Source organism: Cryptomeria japonica, chromosome 8, assembly GCF_030272615.1.
Source record: "Cryptomeria japonica chromosome 8, Sugi_1.0, whole genome shotgun sequence".
In the NCBI taxonomy this organism is placed as follows: Eukaryota; Viridiplantae; Streptophyta; class Pinopsida; order Cupressales; family Cupressaceae; genus Cryptomeria; species Cryptomeria japonica.
The window spans coordinates 47,742,306-47,768,219 of NC_081412.1; positions in this window are offsets into that span (position 1 = coordinate 47,742,306).

Below are 25,914 nucleotides of genomic sequence, written 5' to 3' on the forward strand. Positions count from 1 at the left end.
GATCTATTTTGGTAAAGAACATTGTAAGACCTTAACCGGTCTAGTTCCTATTCTGTAGATAGTTACTTGTGAGTTCCATCTCACCGTGGTTTTTCCCATTTGGGTTTCCATGTCAAAATCTCATGTGTTATGATGTTTGTGCTTTTGTGGGTGAATGCATTATTTGCTATTTGGTTTGCATGTGTACTAACCAGTTTGTCTGCTAAACTGTTTTATCAGTTTATTGTCTATCTTGTAAAGTGTTTAAGTGCAAAGTTTTTTGGCATACTAATTCACCCTCCCTCTTAGTATTCATCAATTGGTATCAAATCCTACCTTTCTATAAGTTTAACCACTTGGAAAGAGATATGGGGGAATACTCTATAAGGGAACTTACTCATCAGCTCACTCAGTCTGAGCAAGCCTATGATGATCTTATGGTCAAATACAGGGCATCTCAAGCAAAAAGGAGAGAACATGCAGAAAAGCTGATGGAGCTATCTGAAAATAGTTCTTTAGATGAAGCAGACATGGAAGCCCTAATTGCAGAAGTAAATAAGTTGAATGAATCAAACTCCAACCTAAGAAAGGAATTGGAAGGACTGACTATCCAGATGTGTCAAGAGCTTGAGAACCAAAGGAAAGCTGAAGATCTGGTGAAAGAAAGAGATCATGAGATCTCCAAGATGAAACAAGAGATCAGTGTCCTAACTGCTCAACTCCATGCAAGAAAAGTGGAAAAGGAAGACATGCAAGGAGAATTGAACATTGCCATCTCTGAGAATGAAAACCTATTGGAAACAAATGCTGCTATTTCAAAAGAACTCTCTGAGTGAAAGGAAATACTTGCTAAGTTCAACAAGAGTACTGCCAAGCTGGAGCAAAAGCTTGAATCTACCAAACCGGTCAAGAATACCAATGGACTTGGTTATTCTGGTCATGAGGAAGGTGAGACCTCTGGTAAAAATGCTGGAACATCAAAGAAACAACCAACATCAAAGGATAAAGGTAAGAAAAAGTTTAAACCTGTTTGCTTTAACTGTCTTAAAGAACGACATACTACAAATATGTGTAGGAGTAAGGCTTACAACAATTTTCCTTATTTCCTAAATGATAAGCCTAGATCCTATAGATTTGATGGTAACTATTATGCATGCAACAAGTATGGGCATAGAGCATCTGAATGTAGGTCTATTATGAATAACACTAGAAGATATCCTCAGAGGACCCAAGGAGTTGGTCCTGAACCTTTTGTGAACTGGAATCACAACCGGTTTAATGCCTTCCATCATCAGCAAAGAAGCAGTGGCTATTAAGTGGCAACTAGATGGAGAGAAAACTATATGGTCTGTCATGGTCATGGTCACACTGCTGCACCTGCAAAAGGAAGAATGGAAACACGAACAATGGACCTTAGAGAGCACCTGGATTGGTCTGCTATCACTGCAACAAACTGGGTCACATTGCCAGATTCTATAGATCAAGAAAGAACATATCTGATGATATACCAGTCACTCCAGAAGGAAACATTGATGTTGACACTATTCAAGTGGACATGAACAAAACCTGGAAGAAGAAACCAGAGGTGTTACAAGAGGAACCGGTTTCTGCACCTAGTGTGGAAATCACAGAACCGACAAACTAAGCTTTAGAAAAGCTTAGGGGGAGCAAACAGAAAAATGTTTCAAACCCCCCATTTACACCGATAAAAGACCTTAATCGGTATGTGATACCTGTCATTTGGCAGAAGACCAAAAATGGTAAAAAGGCAAATTAGGGTTTACGCCCTAATGGAGGAGCATTAATGATGGTAGGTGAGGAATATGTTTAAAAGCATTTTTCAAATCATTTCTCACTATCAGGTTTTGAGTGAAGAAAAGTTTTTCAAAGAGCAGAGCGACGAAAAGACAATTTGAGTTGAGATCTTGAGAAATTGAGAAACCACGAAGGAGATTCAAATTCAAACTGCAAACGGTCAAGTGGAGAATACAAAGCGGTGATTTAGCAACTGACAGAGTGTGAATTGAAGGAGAATCGGCAAGCCCTAAATTCACGTGTTTCAAAAGATATTTCTCGAGTTCTTAAAATTTCTATCATGGCTTCCACATCTCATACCAGTTCTAGTGCATCTGTCGAGTCTACAAGTTTTATTCAATGAAAGTCTAAGTATAATGCCCTATCACAAGTTCTGGCTAGTGTGATAGTAGAAGAGGGAATTTCTGACTACATAGATTGCAAGATTGAATACCTAGGGTCTCTAGCTATCTACTCCCAGTTAGGTTTATTTTGTGGAAAGAATAAGAAGATCAAACCGAAGTTTAATATTTTGGAGTAGAAGAAGCTCCACAATGTTGTTTACTTCCTGGAGGATTTCACAAAGGATCATATAAGGATCATTCTGATCAGAGTCCATGGTGATAAGATGTACCTAGAGAGAACACATGATATCATGTCGTAGGCAATTCATGTAGTCACCGGATTCTACAACACAGAGGAAGTATCAGCCCTAAGGACAGTAAGAAAAATTGAAATGTCCAAGCTCACCGGTTCAGTAAGTGACTCACGAGGCATGACAGTCAATTTTATCAAGGATGATCTAGTGAATTATGCATGTATGTTGATTGGATATCGGACATTCTCAGCCAGCAAAATTAACTCTGTATCTACTACAGTGGTAAATGTTGCTTATCGGATGATAAAGGAGGATGCATCATTTGATCTATGCACCGGTATGCAGAGACAACTCTTGTTGAATCTGAAGTCGATCAAACAAGATAATTCACTAAGGTTCAAGTTTGGACAACTACTAGTTGGGGTGTTCTTCTATTTCCAAGGCTACTTTCTAGGAGTAGGAGATGTCCAGTGGTCTGCTGACCAACTGGTGCCCAAGAAAATCAAGGAAAGCATTGAAGAAATTGGAACCGGTTACCCTAATATTCTGAACAAGTATTTTGATGAGTTCAGATGGAAAATGAGCCAAAGAATGAGGATATCAGGTGACATCGTCAAGAAATATGAAGATGATATCTGTTTCACCATCCAAGTGGATAAATGCATAATGGAGGCTATTGAACCTAGACAAGAAGAAGTAGAGCCAATGGGATATGAGGTGATGTACGATATGCTGGAAGGGTATGCCTCTACCCTTATTGCCTCACCTCTTGATCCTAAGGCAAAGAGGACCGAAACCTATTTGGAAAGGGTTACACTGGCCAAGGAACCCTCAGCAAAGAAAGGAAAAGAACCTATAGTGAAGAAGGCAAACGTAGTGCCTATAGCATCAGCACTAGTTACTGCTACAACTCCAAAAGTGACCAAGCGGTCACCAGCCAAGAAGAAACTGGAAGCGGCACCGGTTAAAGTGTTCGAGAGAAAGAGGAAGACAAGGAATACCTCTCTAGACTCAGAAGAAATGGTGTCTAAGGAAAAACCAAAGAAAACATGTCAGGAAAAGAGAAAGACAAAGAATGAATTGGCATCATCTGCACCGGTAAATATAGATCTCTCTTCCTATAAACCTTTCACACATTGTCAAGGAACAATAAAGAATATTAGGAGAAAAGTGCTACATGACTTAATTGAGTGTTTTGATGACTTTAATGATGATGAAAAGGAAGTGGTTGAAAAGGAAATAATTCAGTATTTATGTGTCAATGACCGGTCACCCTCGGAGATTAAGCCTCAGAGACTGGATTCTTTATATATGTCATTAGATAATAGATGGTGCATTTCCATAGAGAAGGAACAAGAAATTAGGGAGAAAGTTTTTGCATAGTACTTACCCGACCTGTCAAATTCTGAATTATTTGATGTTATTGACCAAAATAAAGGACTCTTCATCACTAGAAGAAGAAGACTCTGGTTGTTAGAAGGTAGAGTTGATGATGTTGAAAAAGACACTCATCAGTATATGAGAACCATTGTCTAGTCTCACAAAGTGCATCTAGCCAATCGGCAAGCTGAAAAAGAACCAGTTATATCTAAACCAGATGAAGTATTTGATGATGAAGGAAATCTAGTTGTTGAACCGATCGACACCATTGATGTTGATGCTCTAGACATAGAGGATGTTACTTAGGAAACACCATCTGAGGCAACAGGACAAGAGCAATAGGCTAAACAAGTTGATAAGCAAGCTGAGGACAGACAGGAAGTGGCAAAGGAAGAGGCTGAGTAGAGGAAAAAGGATGAAGAAGAGAAGTGGAAAAAGGATGAAGAAGAGAAGAAGAAAAAGGATGAAGAGGAAAAGAATAAAAAGGATGAAGAGGAGAAGAAGAAGAAAGATGAAGAGGAAAAGAAGAAAAAGGATGAAGAAGAGAAGAAGAAGAAATATGAAGAAGAGAAGAAGAAGAAAGATGAAGAAGAGAAAAAGAAGAAGGATGAAGAGGAGAAGAAGAAGAAGGATGAAGAAGAGAAAAAGAAGCAAGAAGATGAAAAGAAAAAGAAAGAAGAGGAAGACAAGGAAGAGGAGAAGAGGAAGGAAGTAGAGAAGAAGAAGAAGAAGGAAGAGGAAGAAAAAGAAGAGGAGAAGAGGAGAGAAGTAGAGAAGAAGAAAGTGGAAGAGGACAAGGCAAGAGAAGCGGAGAAGAGCACCCAGATGGAGAGACTGAAGGCAACCGGGAGTCAAGCCAAACCAGCTGATCTCACCAGTCCTATTGATCTCCAGTCTGCAAGTGAAATGGAGCTAATGCAGAGCATCAAGGTTGCTCAAGAGCACCTTGAAATTATTCGAAGGAAGAAGGAGCAAGATGTAATTCAAGCGGCTGTGGACACTCTTACCGATTTGATACCCGATACAAATCTTCCCAACACTGATTCATCACTAGCTAAACTAAAGCTCCTATGCACAGTAGTGGATGATCAGGTGTAGAGCCTAGAAGAGGCAATAGAGGCAAATGTCAAGAAGGAGCATCAAAAAGCTCTTAATATAGCTCTGATGAAAAAGTTGAATGAGCTCCGGTCTGAACTGAAGAAAGAGCAAAAGGATATAAGGGATGCTCTGGATGAGGGGAATCTGCTACTCAACAAGATCTATCAACCCCATCTATTATATGATGATGTGCTAGCTCAAAAGAAAAAGCTTCAAATGGACTTGTAGTCCTACATGAGCACATTCAAGCCACCTTATGATTCCTTTACAACTTATGGGCAAACCATTCACTAGTTTCACATCCAGTCAGCAAAAATGGAGCAAGAGATCAGCACCCGGTCTAGAGATTTGTAGGAGCTACAACTAGTTCTACTTCCACAATTGCAAATTCTTTAGAAGTGCTATCTAAACCTGGATGCCTTAACAGTGAGATAGGAGATGAGCACAATTGATGTCATGGAAGAACAGGTCTCCTAGATGCAGATAGAGAAAGAAGTAGCCACCTCCCTACTTGAGTCCTAGTCTTTATCGATGAAACAATTCTTGTAGGACTTTAAATATGTTTTTGACAAGTAGTATTCCTTATTGTCATAAAATTTTATTATTTTGAAAATAGGGTTGTTTAGCTATACTTTGTCATTGTTGGCAAAGGGGGAGAAGAATTCTATTTGGGATAAGTATCTGGTAATCAAAATTTTGATATATGCTCTGAATATCTCAATGTTTATGCTCTTTATGCAAAATTGTTATACATTGTATTGACAAAGGGATAGTGTATATGCTTAGGGGGAGCAATTTTGCTAATGGCATGATTTTGTTGTAAAACACTTAGATGTCAAAATTTTATTTTCCCAAGTGTTTCCATTAATGCCAAAGGGGGAGATTGTTGGCATTTTTGATGTTTATGTTGTGATTGTCATTTATGGACACACAATTGCATTGAGATCCCTTTTATATGTATGAGTTAGAGCACAACCGGTATTTGTTCCAACTGGTATGTTGTATTATAGTCTTTAGACTATTGGTGTTTTGCAGAATGTGTTTCCCGATCTGAAGTGGCATATTGACCCTAAGCGGTACGAGGGATTAAAGTGGCATAACACATTTTTACCATTCTTTATTTTTGTCAAACTAACAACCGGCATCTTGTATGAACCGGCATTTTGTGATGAGTTACCATCCACCGATTGTTTGACAATGTCGACACTTTAATGGTGCTTTTTGTGTCATGTTACCAAGTATGTCCAGGTTCATTGAACCTAGGAAATTGTAATGTAATCCTATTGGACTAACATGAAATCAGATTCCTTTATAAGGACATCATGTCTAGGGTTTTAGGTTGTTGATGTTGTTGTAGTGAAAGTTTATGTTGTTGCTAGGGTTTGAGGTGGTTGAGGAGTTGGAGAGAATATGAATGTGTAGAAGACTGAAGTAATGTTGGAGTGCATTAAGAATGAGCTATCAAGGATCTAACCGAGCAGTTTGTGCTACTAGCTAGATCAAACACTTGTTGATTACTCACATCTTTAACAAGTCTGTAGCCCTTAACCGGGTAGGCCCAAAAGCCTTTTGTAAATCCTCTAACAAGGTGGTTCACATCTGTGGATCTAAAATCCTCTAGCAAGGTAGTCTTTAATCTGAATTATCTCCTAACAGAGATTGAGATTCCTAACAAGATCTGTTCTAGTAAAGAACATTGTAAGACCTTAACTGGTCTGGTTCCTATTTTGCAGATAGTTACTTGTGAGTTCCATCTCACCTTGGTTTCCATGTCAAAATCTCATGTGTTATGGTGTTTGTGATTTTGTGGGTGAATGCATTATTTGCTATTTGGTTTGCATGTGTGCTAACTGGTTTGTCTGCTAAATTGTTTTACTGGTTTACTGTCAGTCTTGTAAAGTGTTTAAGTGCAAATTTTTTTGGCATACTAATTCACCCCCCCTCTTAGTATTCATCACTTGAATGAGATGGTTGATCATGCCCCTAGTCTCTGAGACAAATATTTCTATCATCATCATATTTTGGTGCCTCTGATATCATACAAATTTGGTTATCATCTATGTGAGTGTCTAGATATTGCTCATCTTGATCAAGTATTTCTCGTGAATCCTTATTTACTATATCTCCTGAGCTAATGGCATGAATAGTGTAGTCGTATGAGACCTTTGTGTAGTTAGTTGTATTTTCTTGAGTACCTGATGTGGTAGCTTTCCCTATGTCATTCTTAACAAATGGATCCTTAAAAATTGTATGATTTGTGTTTGTTGAGGTTTTATTGGTATCGATTGTGATATCCCCTTGGTCTATCATACTTGGACCAAGTTTTTCAATTTGTAGCAACTTGCTATTTTGTGACCTTTAGTTTGATGATAATCATAGAAATCATTATCATTCCACCATGTGGGTTTGAAAGGACCTGGTTCATATACTCTTATTTCTGGTAAAGTGATCATGTTTATCTGTATTAACTTTTTGAGTGCTGACTCAATAGGTTCTCCTAGAGGTGTGTAATTTCTTCTTGGAGCATTTACCCTAGGGTACCTTGTGTTCATGTTTTGTGTAGTGTTTATATTTGTTGAGGTCATGTTATTCCCTATATGTGGAGTAGGTGACTGACTTGTTCCCAAAGATAAAAGTGGTTCAATTTTGTTTATCGTTCTGGCGTCTACAATACCATCATTGGTCACATTTTTGTTTTTCGACCAAAACTTGGACTTGTCATTGTTGTTGGTGTTGCCATACTTAATAAGACCTTGTTCCACTAGTCCCTTCTCACATTTTAGAGCTTTTTCTATGCTTTGTTTGAATGTGGTTAAACATTGCATTTGTATCAAATATTTAATCTTGGGAATCAAGTTTTCTGTGAACATATCCACTTGTCTTGCACCTCCTATATAGAGCCCTCCATCATTGTATGAAGGATGCAAATGTTTCATTCTCATATTGTTTAGCAACACACAAGTCCATCAAAGTAACCAGGGTTTCAATATTATGTGAGAAGTTTGCAATAAATTGTTCAGCTAATTCTCCCAATAATGTGATAGTTGGTGGTAAATGTGAAAACCACTCTAAAGCCGGACCCCCCAGACTTTTAGGAAATAGTCTCATTAAGTAAGTATCTTCTATTGCAACCTCTATACATGTCATAAAAAACTCTTTGATATGGTCTCTAGGATCACCCTTCCCTCAATATCTGTCAAATTTAGGTGTTTCAAAATGTTGTGGGAAAGGTGGCATGTATAATGTGTGATCAAATGGATCAGGATGTAAGTCCTGCATTGTGTAGCTCTTTTTATCATTACCGATCTGCATGGTCATCATTTGTTGTTGCAAATTCTGTAATTGTTGTGTCAATATCTGTTTGGGTCAAACATACACCTTGTGTTTGTGTATGTCCCACAAAAAGATTTGTGGTTGCATAACTAGGAGTCTGTTGGAAGGTACTATGATTATAACTTTGTGTGTCATGCATTCCACTAGGTACTATGAAATAGGTGGTATGCTATCCCATGTTTGGTTGAGTTGCACTTGTTGTATTGGTAAGACCTAGATTTACATTTTGGTGACTATATGTTGATCATAAATAATAGGAAACCGAAGGTTGGGTTGCACTTGTTGCTTGTGTTTGAATAGGTACTGGGACACTTGATATTATCGGTATGCTTTGTGTTGGTATACTAACATTGATCGCTGAAGATGATGCACTTGTTTGAAAGTTTGCATTCATGTTGACATTTGTTTGGATAGGTACATTTTGAGGAAAACTGGAGGTCATTGCTTGCATTTGTGTTATGGGTGGTGTTTGACTATTATCTTGACCTAAAGTTTTTCCCAATGGTAAGATCTTTGTGACATCAAAATCTTCAGGTAGTTTCTCCCCATTTTGTAATAACAATGATAGATATTTGTCCCTATCACTATGTATAAGTGCATCTAAGATCATAAGAACATGTGGGTCTTGTTGAGATGACTCAATTTCTTCTTTTGTTAAATGTTGTTGTAATTCATTTAGGGTAGACATTGCCTAAGAACCTAATTGTTGACTAGTTGATATGTCCCTATTCCACATTGGATTTACAGACTGGTTTTTTTGGGGGTCCATTATACCTTTTGCCTTTTGTGATCTTGTGACGAGCATTTAAGACTACTATATGAGGGTGGTTTTATGCAAGATGATGACTAATGATAGACTATAGACGTAAGTATGAGGTATGCAAAACTAGAATAGACTCTCTATTGAGGATTTTGACACGAGACTTGTTGAGTATTTCTAGATTTCTCTAATGCAAGTTTTTCCATGTGTTCTCTTAGACATTCTGCAAGAATTTCTTTGTCAATCCTATGGGAAATTTGATACTCAATATTAATCTCGTACTCGACTCCTATATACTGAGGTGCATTTCTCCTTGAGTCCCAAGCTAAGTTAGCTAGACCATCAATGATTTCTCGATAACCGCCATTTGGTACTAGATTAGGTTGCTTGAAGGGGAGAAAGCCATCACCTGGGAGACCCATTACGACACATGCTATCACTCTACAACTGGCAATGGACTAAGACAGATGCCTATGAAATCTAGATGATGACGTATATGAGGATGATAATGTGGACTCACAATTAGGACTATGCAACAACTATGGATGATAATGAAAACATGAATGAGGACTATGCAAGGACTTTAGGACGATAATGAGGATGTAAGTGGGGACTATGCAAGGACTTCCCAGGGTCACAAGTATGTAAAATTTTCAGTTTTTGTTTTCAAAATGGGCCTTATTTTCAGTAATTCCGTGTGTGAGACAATTTTTGTAGTTTTCCAAATCTGATAACAATTTCTTGGAGGTAGGTATAGCTGACTGACTCAATTTTCACACAATCTTAGAAAATTTAGAGATACGTAGGATAGAGCCTAAAATAGCCCAAAGGACTGACTCAATACTGGTCCGACACAACAATACATAAAAAAGCATAGAATACAATCTTAGGCTAGAAAGTGGACACCATTCAATGAGGCCCCCGCAGTAAAATACTGAAACAAGATGGACAGATAGAGATTCTGGCAGGACTAGCTCCACTCCACAGCACACACTTCTTGGGCATGCCAGTCTCTCTTACCCTGAAGATCTGAAGATCTTATCACTAAGGGATTTCTATCTCATAATGTAAGGTACATGAGGGGTATCTAGGGGGTATGATCCCCACTCCCAAAATCACTGAATGTAGGATTTTGGGAAACTAAATTGGTTCGTAGTATAAGGTTTTGAGGTGTCCCAATCCAATGATGGATTCTTAGAGAAAGCCACTTAAGACTTTAGTTGAGCTTATTGGTGCAATGAAGGCCCCCACATACGTCGAATTCACTCAATACTCTAGCTGCTTGACAGTATATTTATATAGCGGCTCGAAAAACCCGCTCGAGAGTATGCTAGGAGAGATGATATCCCCAACGCATCCCAATTCGAAGTACCTCTATAGGGTGATGAAATCCCCAGTCAAAGATACCCCTCACTACGTGGAATAAAATAAAATTGGATGTTGTTGTCACCTCCTTCCTTTCTCCCAAGACCCTGAAGGTGGGTGGAAAGTTAGTTAATGCAACAATAGGTCCACCCCAAACACGATAAAAATCATTTACCTTAAGAAAAACAAATATGATTTAATCTAATGCAACCTAATTCATGTTTATTTTATAACCCAAATTGAGGTGTTGAATACGCACGTGCATGTCCATTTTAAACACCAAATTGAAATATGAAGGCATGCATGTCAATTTTAACCATTTGTTTATTTTAAGCACCAAAAGACAAACTGTGAGATTATGCATGCATGTCCATTTTAATTGTTGTTCATTTTAAGCACCAAAAGATGAAGTGTGAGATTATGCATGCAATTGATCTAATACTAATTAGATCCTTTTTGTAAATTCACCACAGGCTACAAATAGGAGATTATTAGTAAAATCAAATGAATAGAAGAAAGAAAATCAAAATTTGATAGAATTAAATGTGTGACAATACCTGCGTGATTGTGTGACACTAACAGATCAAATGTGTGAACATAACATAGTGTATGCATAATCTTGATAGCCCAAATGTGTGATGATAATAGATCGATTGCATAATACTAATAGGGTGATTGCATGATAGACAGACAGACAACAAAATAAAAAATAAAATAAATCTAAACCCGATCAGAAACCTGCAAAACCAATTGTGAGGCCCTAGCCAAAACTCTCATCATCCATTCAATATTGATTAGATCATATTTAACTTGATAAGAAAGAACTAAGTTGTTATATCTATCAAAGGCTAGTTGATCTTCCGAATCTTGTTTCTTTTCTACTTGGAGAACCCTTTGATAGCGTTTGGCCTGTCTTCTTTGTTCCTTTTTCCTTCTTGCACTTGAAATCCAGAATTGTACCTTTCATGCCATAAAATGTTATAATAAAATCATGCAATAGACGTAACTTGTTTCCAGATTAACTCAATTTTAGAAAGAATTAAACAGATGAAAGAACAGAAAGGATATGAAAATAAAAATAATCAAACAACAAATTTCCTTATGAATACGTGATCTGGAAAGGGAAATTGTGTGACCCTGTCAGATCGAATGCGTGACCCTGAGGGGTCGAGTGCGTAGCACTATCTATGCGATTTCATGATGAAAAATCTATTCTCGAAATCCATGTGAAATCTATAAAAAAAAATGCAAAAATCCGTACGACCTGCAAAAATTACACAGAGAACAGAGAAGGTAAATTAGTTGTGTTTCACATCTTGTTCACCAAAATGTGCGCAAGTAAAATTCATCTTAATAACAAGTATTCAATTAGAAACAAAGGGAAATCATGAATCCCTATCTAATCAAATAATTCTAACAAACAGACAATGATATAATGCACTATCAAACAAATAGGAATTAAAATCATTCAATAAACCTCACTCTTCCAAGATCGCATATAGCTTCCATTGCTCTTCTCTTCTCTATGGTATGATGGCTCTCAGATATTGCGCTGGTAACTTGCAAGTGACACAAAGATTCAAAGTTCGTGATTCTTGAAAATGGAGATTGGATGCTCAATTTATAGATTTTTAGAGAAGATTGATTGAAAGGTGGAACAAATTGATCAAGAGGTGGAACTCAGGTGAACTCACATGTTGATTGATAGTTGAACTGTTGACTTGGAGGTGAAACAAAATAGATGAAATATATTAATTGAGTCAACTGATTGAGAAAAAGCTAACTGAAAGAAGAAAAAGAATGACTGGAGGAAATAAAGAGGATGACAAAGAGAACTAGAAGATGAAAATAGAGACTGGAGAGATAAATGATTTAATTAATTAATTTAGCATGTGCTTGCATTTAGACTTAGATTTTCAATTAAATCTTTGCATGATATTTATTCAAATAATTGAATTTATTTAAATTCAATTTAATGTTTGAATATATTTAGAACTTGACTTTGATTTTCAATTTGATTTTTGAAATCATGCACATGTATTTGAATTTGGAAGAAATCAGAAGAAATAAGAAATTATATGAAATTAGAATTTGGGGATTTGGAACTGGAAGAATTAATTAGCTAATTAAATAATTTAAAGAAACTATTTAATTATTTAAAAATTGAACTTAATTAATAATAAAGATTATTTAATTTAAAGGATTAAATCATAATTAATTAAATAATAAATATTTAATTAATATTTAGAAGAGAGTTGAATGATTAGATTATTAGAGATAGAAATTGAGAATTAATTTATTTAAATAATAAAGATTATTTAAATTGGGGAATTAATTAAATAATAAATATTTAATTAATATTTAGAAAATGATTAAAATGATTAAATGATGAAAGAATAAGAAATAGAATTATTTAACTAACTAAAGGAATAATTAGTACATGATCAATGAGACATTTTTAGGTGTCTACAATGTCTACATTATCAGAGAGAGGTAATTGTGTAAATAGAGATATATCATTCAGCAAAGGGTGTGAAGCATTTAGAGTTGCAGGGCAGACATCTTGGCTTAATCGGAACTGTATCAAGCATTAGGAGATGTTATCTTCATAGTTCATTTTCTCCAGATTGTAGTCTGATGCTTATGTAATTCAGTGAGACTTATTTTGTGATGAGCAGTGAACTCTAGGCGGTTAGCCTAATTGCAAGTGCAATCCTCATTGTAATTACTTCACATACTGCTGCAGAAGTATTATCTAATTGTGGGTAGGTTTCCCACCATAGTGTTTCCCTTTACTAGGTTTTCCACATCAAAAATATTAGTGTTGTGTGTTTTGTGATTTCATTATTTATCTTCTATGGTGTTGTTTATATTATACTCCAGTAAATGGTTTATTATTAGCTTTAATTGTTTAACTTGTGGAAAACTAATTCACCCCCCCCCCCCAACCCTTCTCAGTTTTCCTCTGGTTCATTATTGGTATCAGAGCTAGTTCCTCTTTGTAGAATCTTAACCACTTGAGGAGATCCAATGGCGTCGACTTCTACATTTAATCCCTACTGAAAGGAGAGTCCCAAATTTGATGGTACAAATTACAATATATGGAAGCAGTGAATGAAGATTCATCTGAGATGTCTTGGAGCTGAAGTTTGGGAGATAATAGAGAAAGGGTATACACCTCATGATCCTAATTTTGGAACTTTGGCACCTCCTGATGAGAAGAAGAGAGTTTATAATAATGTCAGAGAGAAAGAAGCATTGTTAAGTGCCCTATCAGATGAGAAGTTGTTGAATGTCATAGAGCTAAATAAATGCAAAGAAAATATGGTTGGAGCTTGAAACTCTTTATGAAGGTGACCAAGCAATAAAGATTGCAAAACTTGAAGGTTATCAGGTGATATGAAACTTTGAACATGGAAGAAGATGAGAAGATAAATTCTTTCATGGATAGAGTGAATGAGATTGTCATGGGAATCAAATGTTGCAGTGGAAATGTTAATGAAGACGAGGTTGTGTCAAAGATTCTGAGAGTTCTACCTATAGCTTACAAGATGAAGGCTACTACAATAAATGAACTCCGGATAATGTCAAATACCCCTGTTACCAGAGATACATTACTTGGGAAGTTCACTGCTTTTAAACTTGAAGAACTTGGAGATCAGAGTGCTACTAAAACTGAGACTGCATTTAGAGCATCTACCTTTGGTAAGCAGAAGATAGACTAGAAGGAGCTATATGCTAAATATTTAGAATATATTGAGAGAGAAGATAGAGAACTTGAAGAGTTGGAAGCCCTAATTACCAAAAGAATCCCTTAAGGACCGGCTAGAATTAAGTATGAAGGAAAAGTTTCTTTTAAATATTTTTCATACAATAAGACTGGTCATTTTGCTTCTATATGTCCTAAAAGAGCTACTAGGAATCAAGAAAGATTTGTGAGAAATTATAAACCTAATATGGAATATCAGAGCAAGCCTATATTTAGAAGGAATAAGGATAAATCATTTTACTATGCTGGTGATGATGATTTTGGTATTATTGATGATGATTATGATGATGATGATGATGATGATGATGATGATGAACCTATGAGTGGATCCAGTAATGGAAGCTTTGGCAAAGATTGGGTCTTTATCAAGGATGATTCTCCAGAATGTGTCATTGATGCAAATCATACTGAGAAGAAGGCTCTAGCTGCTAAGATTGAAGAGAATGATGAATGGTTTATAGACAGTGGTTTCTCACATCACATGACTAGCAACAAGAGGAAATTCCTGACTCTGCAAGAATTTGATGGTGGACTAGTCAGATTTGGAGACAACAAGGCATGCAGGATCAAAGGCAAAGGAACAATATCCTTGGATGGTAAGACATATTGATAATGTTTACTATGTTGAAGGTTTGAAGCATAATATTTTGAGAGTAGGTCAAATGGTGGATAGAGGATTTCATTTACAATTCAAAGATGGAAAGTGCAAGATTATCAATAGATCTAGATTGGAAATTACATCTTAAATTTAGACTAGAGGAAATATCTTTCATTTGAACTCTGGTGAGAAGGCTTGCTTGATTGCTAAGATTGATGAAAGTTGTCTATGACATAAGAGGATGTGTCACGTGAATTTTGATTTCTTAGTGAAGATTATTTCAACACAGGTTGCCAAAGATTTTCCCAAGATTATCAAGCCTCATAATATGGTATGTAGAGAATGTCAAATGGGTAAGAAAGTTAGAACTTCTTTCAGAAGCATACATGATAAATCTAATGAAATTCTTGATCTTATTCATACTGATCTATGTGGACTGGTAAGGACTAAATTTTTTCAAGGTGATAGATACTTTATGTTGCTTATTGATGATTATTCTAGAATGATGTAGGTTGCATTTTTGAAAGAAAAATCAAAAGCTCTTGAGAAATTCAAAATTTTCAAATCTATGGTTGAGATAGAAAAAGGATTGAAGATAAAATGTTTAAGATCAGATCAAGGTAGTTAATTAGATCCGGTGAGTTTAACAACTTTTGTGAGAAGCATGGAATCATAAGACAATTTTCTGCACCTAGAACTCCACAGTAAAATGCAATAGTGGAAAGGAAAAATATAACTATCTTAGATGCTACAAGATCAATGATGATGGAAGCCAAATTGTCTAATATCTATTGGAGAGAAGCTATCAATACTACAATATACACTTTCAATACAGTACACATAAAAGGTGATACCAGTAAGACTCCTTAAGAATAATGGTTCGGTCATACTCCTACTGTCGAATATTTCAAAATTTTTGGAAGTAAATGCTATATTAGAAGAGATGATGCATTAGAGAAATTTGATCTTAGATGTGATGAAGGAATATTTTTGGGTTATTCTACTAAGAGTAAAGCATATAGATGTTATAATAAAATATTGAATAGGATAATGGAAAGCATAAATGTCAAAGTGGATGAGAAAGGTAATAATCAGATCAAATCATATGACTATGGACTGAAAGATGAAATTGTCATATCAGAACCGATAGTACAAAAATCAGTTCAAACCATCGATCCAATTGCTCCAGTAACATCAAAAAATTCCATAGTGACTGTTGATGAACAGAAAGAGTCAAAAAGTCAAGATAATCCTAAGACTCCTAGGTATGTAAAGTTGAATCATTCTGAAGATCAAATCATTGGAGATAAGAGGAAAGGTGTGATGACAAGAAGAAGGTTGGTTTCTGAAGAGGTATGTTTAATTTCTCAAATTGAACCAGAATCATTTATTGAAGAAAATAAAGATGAAAATTGGATGAGAGCCATGGAAGAAGAATTGAATCAGATGGAAAAGAATAAAACAAGGGAATTGGTTCCTAAGCCTAAAGATAAAAATGTTATTGGAACTAAATGGGTTTTTAGGAATAAATTAAATGAGGAAGGTCAAGTTGCAAGAAACAAGGATAGATTGGTTTGCAAAGGATATTCATAGGAAGGAGTTGATTATGATGGAACTTATGCTCTAGTTGCTAGGATTGAAGTGGTAAGACTATTTCTTTCCTATGTTGCACATAAGAACTACAAGGTATATTAGATGGATGTTAAATGTGCATTTCTGAATGGAGATCTTGAAGAAGAAGTCTACATTGAGCAACCTGATGGATTTTCATTATAAGAGGACAGGAACATGGCTTGCAGATTGAAGAATGATTTAGATGGACTGAAACAAGCCCCTAGAGCATGGTATGATAGATTAGATAAATATCTTTCAAAGATCAGTTTTAGTAAAGGTAATACTGATAGTAACGTATATTATAAAGTTGAGCATGATGACATACTAATCATTGAAGTCTTTGTTGATGATATCATTTTTGGAGGAGAAGAAAATCTATGCATGAAATTTGTTGATGATATGAAGAATGAATTTGAAATATCTATGATTGGAGAGATGAAATTTTTCTTAGGTTTGTAGATTACTCAAACTGATAATGGTATTTTCATTTGTCAAACTAAGTATGTGAACTAATTGCTTAATAATTTGGTCTTAAAAACTCAAAACCTATTGGTACTCCTATGATAATTGGTTGCAAATTGTCTAAGGAAGATGAATCTCCTAGAGTGAACCCATCTAGATACAAATCAATGATTGGTGGTTTGTTGTACTTAACTCAGACCAGACTAGATATAATGAATGTTGTTTACATTGCTTCTAGATTTCAGTCAAATCTGAGAGGAAGTTATGATATTGTTGTTAAAATAATATTTAGATATTTGGCACAAACAACAGACTATGGGTTATGGTATCCAAAGGATGATGATTTCAAATTATGTGCCTATACAGACTCAGATTGGGTAGGAGATGTTGATGATAGGAAGAGCACTAGAGGTGGTACATTCTTTCTTAGGAAGATGTTGGTTTCATGACTTAGCAAGAAACAATCATGCACTTCATTATCTACTGTTCAAGATGAATATGTAGCTAGTGCAACCAATTGCACTCAGATATTATGGATGAAGCAAATGTTGAAGGATATAAGGGTAATTTATGATGAGCCTATTGTTATTCACTATGATAATTGTTACCTTCCTCATTTTCCTGAGGCATTTTGTTCTCACATTATTAAAAAAATAAGGAGTGTTTTATTTAGTCTAGTCTTGTGTAAGTCTTGATTTTTATTTTATTGAAGTTTTTCTTGAGCTAAACCTCTCACTTGAACCTCATCTAAGTTCAAGGTTCAAGTTCAAGCTAGAGTATGTTGTATCATGGCCTTTTTTTTAAAAGAGTTAAAGGTATTTGTAACAATTATCATTGAACTTGAACTAATGAACCTTTTCAAAAAGTTCAAGGTTCGGGTTCAAATTTCGAAGTTCAAGGTTCAAAGTTCAAAGTTCAAAGTTCAATGAGTTCACAGGTTCAATTTTAGAGGTTCAAATTTAGAGTTCCAAGATTCATCAGATTAAACAGATGCAGGTTCAGAGTGTGTTAGTAAAAAATTCAACGATTTTAATAATCCAATAACATTGGCGTGAGTTGTTCGATATTTTAAAGAAGTAGTATAACATGTTGTTTTACCAAACAAGGTAATAATGGTGATTTGTCTAAGGCTCAATGTATTTTGAAGAAGCTCCTAGAGCTGATTAATGTCATTTTTAATAGCAGGGATGTTTTTAAAAATGATCACCAAGCTAAGAGTAAAAGTGTTTGTATGACTTTCGAGATACCCAAACTAACAAATACAAAGTCTAACCTTCATGTTACAAAGGAAGATTCAGCTTCTTAAAAGTTGAATTTAGTTATGAATCCATATGTTGATAACAGAGGATAGTAGCTGATAACATTTTCAAAGAATTATTTCAGCAACACGATATTACAAACAATCTAAAGAGTTACAATCTTCATCTATTCTAAAGAGATCTTTGTCTTAAAATAGAGCTCATTCCTTCAAATGGTACCTCAAAGTGGTGATCCATGTGTAATTTATGGCACATTTACTTTTGTAGTTTTCAATGCAACCTATAACGATGAATTTTTTGAGACTTTTTTTAGATAGAAAAATTAGTCTTTGTGCAGGGAGCATAGCTCTCAATTAAACCTTTGGATCTCAATGAATTTTTGATATATTTTAGAAAACCTAGTTTTATAAATCATCAATGGAGCGATTTCCAAGATTATGTTTGGTCTGTAAGATATGGATAACAGAGAACAACACTATCAAAACTGTCAATGACAGTCACATTAATTGGGAGATACTTGAGTTTTTACTCGTATAAACTCAAACACTAAGGAAACTGGGAAAGTATTTTCACCTAGAAGTGAAAAATTATTCACTGAGGCTAGCAAGGGCAATTATGTATTAAAATATTTTATCTTTATTTCCCCTAAAGGTGAGAATTGTATTCACGGGAATGTTAAGTGAGAAGAAAATAAATAATCTTTTCAAGAATTAGTTATTGATAACATAAATTCTCTTTAAAAAAAGATGCTATATATATGTAATGAAAGGAAAGAACCTATATTCTTTTCTTTTTTCAGTTTTTAAAAAAGAGAGGGTAGCGTAGTTTTTTGGACTGCAAAGTTTTATTTTATAGAGGTGTTGAGTATGTGAGCCCACATTTTGGCATTGATAAAATAAAGAAGATTTTTGCTGATCTGAGCATCTGTCAATATTTTCTTTTGATTACCATGAGCTTTGTTTCTCTTCTAATTACCTTTCATTTCGTTTTCTATTACATCAAACTGTGCATATGCATTTGATTCTGAAACTTTGATTTCAGAAATAATTTGTATGTTGGAAAGAAATTTGTTGTTATCTTTTTGCCTGAGTATTCTGATCCCCCTTGTCCTTTGAGGCATGAGAGAGACTCGATTAGAGTAGAGGGCATTTTGATTCTATTGGAAAGGGTATTTTTGTGGGTGTGGGTAATTAAACTATGTTTTACTTATCTTCATTCACTTCATTATAAATTTACTATTTGCATCTGTGTCATGGCTATGAGAAGATGTTAGTTGTCTTTATTGCTTTCCGATTAAAAGCATATTCAGAAAATATACATTTTTATCCAATGAAGGGAGTTGTACCTTCATATCAAAATTTAGAGAGCACTTGCACTCACCATTGCAAGTGACTCAACTATTGGTTCTTGTTTTTGTCTTTCAATTTGGGAATTTGGGAATCATTTTTGAAAGGTATTTAAGAAGGACAAATCTATTAACCAGCAGATTTTTGGCTACTCTACTAGGGAAAATAATCAAAGTGTTGGTGCTTTCATATTTCCTCAAAAATTGTAATTGTGCCTTCCCTAGAGCAAAGGTTGGCGACTCTATTTATGTCTGGTTGAAGAATTCCAGTCCGAAATCATGGCTTTGGCTATACCACATACATGGGGAGCTCATTTTGGTCTATTTCACTTGCACTCACCATTGCACGTGACTCAACTATTGGTTCTTATTTTTTTCTTTCAATTTGGGCATTTGGGAGTCATTTTTGAAAGGTATTTAAGAAGGACAAATCTATTAACCAATAGATTTTTGGTGACTCTGCTAGGGAAAAGAATCAAAGTGATGGCACTTTCATATTTCCTCAAAAATGTTAATTGTGCCTTCCCTAGAGCGAAGGTTGGCGACTTTGTTTATGTCTAGTTGAAGAATTTCAGTCTGAAATCATGGCTTTAGTTGTAACTGTTGGTATTATGGATGTGTTGCATTGGCTTTGTCATTGATGTCAACACTTATCAGCACTTATCTTTCTGGAGATCTTTGGTCATGTTCACCGGCATGTTATATTGTTCACCGACAGGTTATATTGTTCACTGGCACTGAGGATGATCTGTTATCATCTGGAGATCGCTTGGTTATCTCAAAGACATGGTTTGGACACTTGTTTTGGAGATTTGGTTATTGATCTAACTGAGTTTGCATATTTGTTGTTACCAGCAAATTGGTCTAGGTTATGGACTGGCAAGCATTATCTATTCTAGATCAGCACGACACGTTATGGAGATGATTTATTGATTGGTTATTATTGTAAATGCATTGAGTCGACATGATGCATCACATATTGATTCACTTGTAATTGATTCTATTGTAATATTCTTAGTGAGCCAACCTACACATTTGGTCTTAGGTTTTGGTATATATGTAAGATCTCAATTGTGAGATTAACATGATATAGGATAGGAGATGAAATAAGGTTGTGATATTTGGTATATGTGAATATAAGTAGAGCTACTCACGCAAACATCATTTAAAGATTCAAGGTATGAAGGAGATAATATGAGCCTAACCGGTACTAAATCCAGCATATGAAGATGCTATTTTGAGAAATATATTATCATTGGATTTAACCATCCAGATGTAGTCAGTGTGACTCTCATTTTGTGATTGAGTAGTGAGCTCTAGATAGTTGCCCTTTCTGCATGTGCAGACCCCATTTGTACACACATACTATCTATAGTAGTATCATCTGATTGTGGGTAAGTTTTCCCACCATGGTTTTTCCCCTTACAAGGTTTCCACGTACAAATATTTGTGTTATGTGTTATGGATGTTATTTCTCTTTCTGTTTCATGCATTAAGTTTTACCGGTATTGTTATTAACTATTAAACTGTCAATCGACATTAAGTTTGGTTTACCGGTATTATGCATCAAGTTTGATTAAGTTATATTTGGGTTGAAATTAATAGACAACTAATTCACCCCCCCCTCTTAGTTTCCTTCGGGTCCTAACAATTGGTATCAGAGCTAAGTCCTCTTTTTGCAGAAGTTTAACAGCTTGAGAAGATTCTATGGCAACTAACTATTTCAGGAAGGACAATCTGAAACTTGATGGAACTAACTATGGTATATGAAAGATCAAGATGGAGATACATCTAAATTGCATTGGAAGATGCCATATGACCAATTTTATTGCAGTTAAAACATTTAAATGGTGCTTTACCTTCATACTTACTTCCAACTAGACCTTTAGGCATTTTCCTTGTGAATAGTGCTTCAAGTTCTTCCAATTCTTCATTTTCCTTTCTGATGTCTTCAAGTTCTCTTGCATAAAGTGCTTTCCAATTAGATTTCTCAGATGATGATGATGATGCTTTGAAAGCTAAATCTATCTTAATTGTAGCAACACGACCAAATTACTCAAGTTCAAAAGCTGAAAATTTTCCAACCAAGGTATCTCTAGATACCGATGTATTAGGAATTATTCTTAATTCATTAATAGTAGTTACTTTCATTTTGTATGCCGGTGGAAATTCTCTTAAAACTTTAGAAACAATCTCATCTTGACTTAAGGATCCTCCACAACATTGTGTACCCAAAACAATTTCATTCTCTTTCCATAAAAGCAAAAATTCTTTCATCTTCTTCCATTTTTCAGTTTTTTATACCTGACCCCAAAGCATTCTAGTTTTGTAATTTTGACAGTGGTATCACCTTCATTCAAAGTCTCCAATTTATCCCAAATAGCTTTATCAGTAGATCGGTATGATAATCCCATGATTCGCTGATCTGACAATGCGCTCAAAAGTTCTTCTCTTTCTTTGCAATCATTCTCCTAATCTTTAGCCAAGTTTGGTGGATTAGGCTGACTCTATGTAGGACCAACATAGCCATTCTTTGTAATATCCCATATGTCTCTAGGTGTCCTAATAGACATGCAAGATTCAAAGAAGAAGCTAAAAGAACGTACAAGCCTAACCCTGAATATCAAAGATATGGATTTAAGAAGAATAGAGACAAATCATGTTAATATGTTGACGAAGGAGTTACTAATGATTCTGATGAGGAATAGGTAGACAATGGATGGGATTTTGTTGCTATAATAGAAGATCAACTGGCATCTACTGTACAACTAGTAGAGCAGGCCCTGGCAGCTAAAATTGAAGAAAATGATGAATGGATCATTGATTCTGGATATTCACATCATATGACTAGTGATAAAAGTAAATTCTTAACTTTTTAGGAATACAATGGATGTCTAGTAAGATTTGGGGATGATAAAGCTTGTTTGATCAGAGGAAAAGGCACTATATCTTTTGATGGTAAGCACAATACTGACAACATTTATTATGTTGAAGGTTTGAAGCACAATATTTTGAGTGTTGGTCAATTAGTTGAAAAAGGATTTTAGTTACAATTCAAGAATGGTAAATGCAAAATCATGAATAGAACTGGTTGTGAAATTGCAACCAGTAATCAGACTAGAGGTAATATCTTTCACTTGAATAACAACGAGAAAACATGCTTGATTGCACATATTGATGAAAGTTGGTTATAGCATAAGAGACTTTGTCATGTGAATTTTGATTGCATTGTGAAGATCAGTACAACTAAGGTAGTAAGGGATTTACCTAAGTTTGCAAAACCTCACAATCCGGTATGTAAGGAATGTCAATTTGGAAAGCAAGTTAGAACAACTTTTAAGAGTATTCCAGAGAAATCCAATAATGTTCTTCATTTAATTCATACTGATTTATGTGGTCCAGAAAGAACTACAATTCTACAAGGAGATAGATATTTTATGCTAATCATTGATGATTATTCTAGAATGTATTGGGTTGCTTTTCTCAGGGAGAAATCAGAAGCTTTTGGGAAATTCAAACTATTCAAGGTAATGGTAGAGAATGAAACCGGTAAGAAAATCAAATGTTTAAGATCAAATCAAGGATGTGAATTCACATCTAAGGAATTTAATATATTATGTGAAGTGAATGGAATCAGAAGACAGCTATCAGCACCTCGGACACCCCAGTAGAATGGAGTTGTGGAAAGGAAGAACAAAACTATTTTGGATGCAACTAGAAGCATGATATCAAAAGAAAACCTACCTCATGTATATTGGAGAGAAGTAGTAAATATAGTGGTTTACATATTCAACAGAGTTCACATCAAAGGTGAAACCGATAAGACCCCTCATGAACTATGGTTTGGTAATACTCCTACTCTTAAATATTTCAAAATATTTGGAAGAAAATGTTACATTAGGAGAGATGAGTATAGTGGTAAATTTGATCCTAGAAGTGATGAAGGAATATTTCTTGGTTATTCATCTAAGAGAAAGGCATATAGATGTTTTAATAAAAGATAGCAAAAAATCATTAAGAGTGCAAATGTGAAGATTGATGAACACTTTAGAAGAGATTCAAGTTCTATGGACCCTGAACCGGTAGTTGAGATGATCATAAATGAACCTACTCTGAGTGCACTGGTATAGAATGTTGATCCAGTCACACTGGCATCATCTAAGAATTCCACAATGACTGAAAAACAACAGCAAGTGAATACACCTAGGTATGTAGGATTGAATCACTCTGAAAGTCAGATAATTGGGAATAAGTATCAAGGAGTTATGACAAGAGGAAGACTGGCAAATGAAGAGGTATGTTTAATTTCTCAAATTCAACCAGTATCAGTTAATGAGGCATGTGAAGACAAACATTGGATTAAGGCTATGGAAGATGAATTGGAATAAATTGAAAAGAATAACACATGGACATTGGTTCCCCGACCTAAAAATTAAAATTTAATTGGAAATAAATGGGTATTTAGAAATAAACTCAACGAAGATGGCAAGGTAATTAGAAACAAAGCAAGATTAGTGTGTAAGGGATATTCACAGAAAGAGGGAATTGATTACAATGAAACATTTGCACCGATAGCTAGAATTGAGGCAGTTAGACTATTCTTAGCATTTGTAGAACATAAGAACTATAAAGTATATCAAATGGATGTTAAATGTGCATTTTTGAATGGTGATCTTGAAGAGGAAGTTTACATTGAACAACCTAATGGATTTTCTTTGACAAATGACAAAGATATGGTTTGCAGGTTAAGGAAAGTTTTATATGGATTGAAGCAAGCTCCTAGAGCTTGGTATGCTAGATTGGACAAATATCTTTTGAAGCTTGGTTACACTAAAGGTAATGCTGACAGCAACTTATATTTCAAAGTGACTAATGATGACATCTTGGCTATTGAAGATTTTGTTGATGATATATTTTTTGGAGGAGAAGATGGATTGTGTAAAGACTTTTCTAATAAGATGCAGGAAGAATTTGAAATGTCTATGATTGGGGAGATAAAATTATTTTTAGGATTGCAGATTTCACAGACTGATAAAGGTATATTCATATGTCAATCAAAGTACTTGAAGGAACTACTGAAGAAATTTGGTATGGAAAACTCTAAACCAGTAAGTACTCCTATGACTACAACTGATAAACTATCATTGAAGGATGATTCAACCCTTGTTAATCTGACAAGATATAAATATATTATTGGAGGTTTACTGTATTTGACACAAACAGGGCCTGATATTATGAATGCAGTATGTATTGTTTCAATATTTTAGAGTAATCCTAAGGAAAATCATGAATCAACAATAAAAAGGATTTTTTGGTATCTATAAGGCACAACAAATCTTGGTTCATGGTATCCTAAAGATGACAATTTTGATTTATGTTCATACACCAATGCTAATTGGGAAGGAGATGTAGATGACAGATAGAGCACCACTGGCAGGGCATTCTTTCTTGGTAGCAGATTGATTTCATCGCTGAGAAAGAAATAGAGTTGTACATCATTATCAACAGTAGAATCAGAATATGTTGCAGCAGCAACTAATTGTACTCAGGTATTATGGATTCAACAAATGTTGAAGGACATAAAGGTAAAATGCCAAGAGCCTATAATTATTTACTGTGATAATATGGAAGCAATTGATATATCTAAGAATCTGGTATTTCACTGTAAAACTAAAAATGTTTCTATCAAATTCAATTTTCTAAAAGAGAATGTTAAAGCAAAAGAAGTGAAACTGGTTTATGTGAATACTAAAGAGTAGATTGCTGATATCTTTACTAAGCCTTTGCCTAAGGAAAATTTTGAATATCTCAAAGAGCGGCTTGGGGTAATACCCTTGCCAGTAGAGACTTAGATAGTTGGAGATTGCCATCAGACCGATAGAATTCACAGAGAAACCTTTTTCTAGCTTTGATGAAGGAGAGCTACTTCTCAAGGGGAGTAGTTGGTATTTGTAATTAGTTCTATGAATTGGTTGTATTGCTTTGGCATTTGATGTCAAAGGGGGAGATATATCTATGGAAAAACACATTATCTTTTGGGGAGAGATTGTTATTCTCTACATCTGTATTTTGATTTTTGGTAATTGATCTCTTTGGGAGATTGTTAGTTTTTGGTTTATTGGCATTTCTACTTCGGCACTTAGATGGTTTTTCCATCTTGTGTTTCCATCAATTCCAAAGGGGGAGATTGTTGGTATTATGGATGTGTTGCATTGGTTTTGTCATTGATGTCAACACTTATCAGCACTTATCTTTTTGGAGATCTTTGGTTATCTTCACTAGCATGTTCAGTGACTTATGCACAGTCACCGGTATTTGGTTCACCTGTAGGTTATATTGTTCACCGGTACTGAGGATGATCTGTTATCATCTGAAGATCGCTTGGTTATGTTGAAGATATGGTTTGGACACCTGTTTTGGAGATTTGGTTATTGGTCTAATTGAGTTTGCATATTTATTGTTACCGGCAAATTGGTCTAGGTTATGGACCGGCAAGCATTATCTATTCCAGATCAGCATGACACGTTATGGAGATGATTTATTCATTGGTTATTATTGTA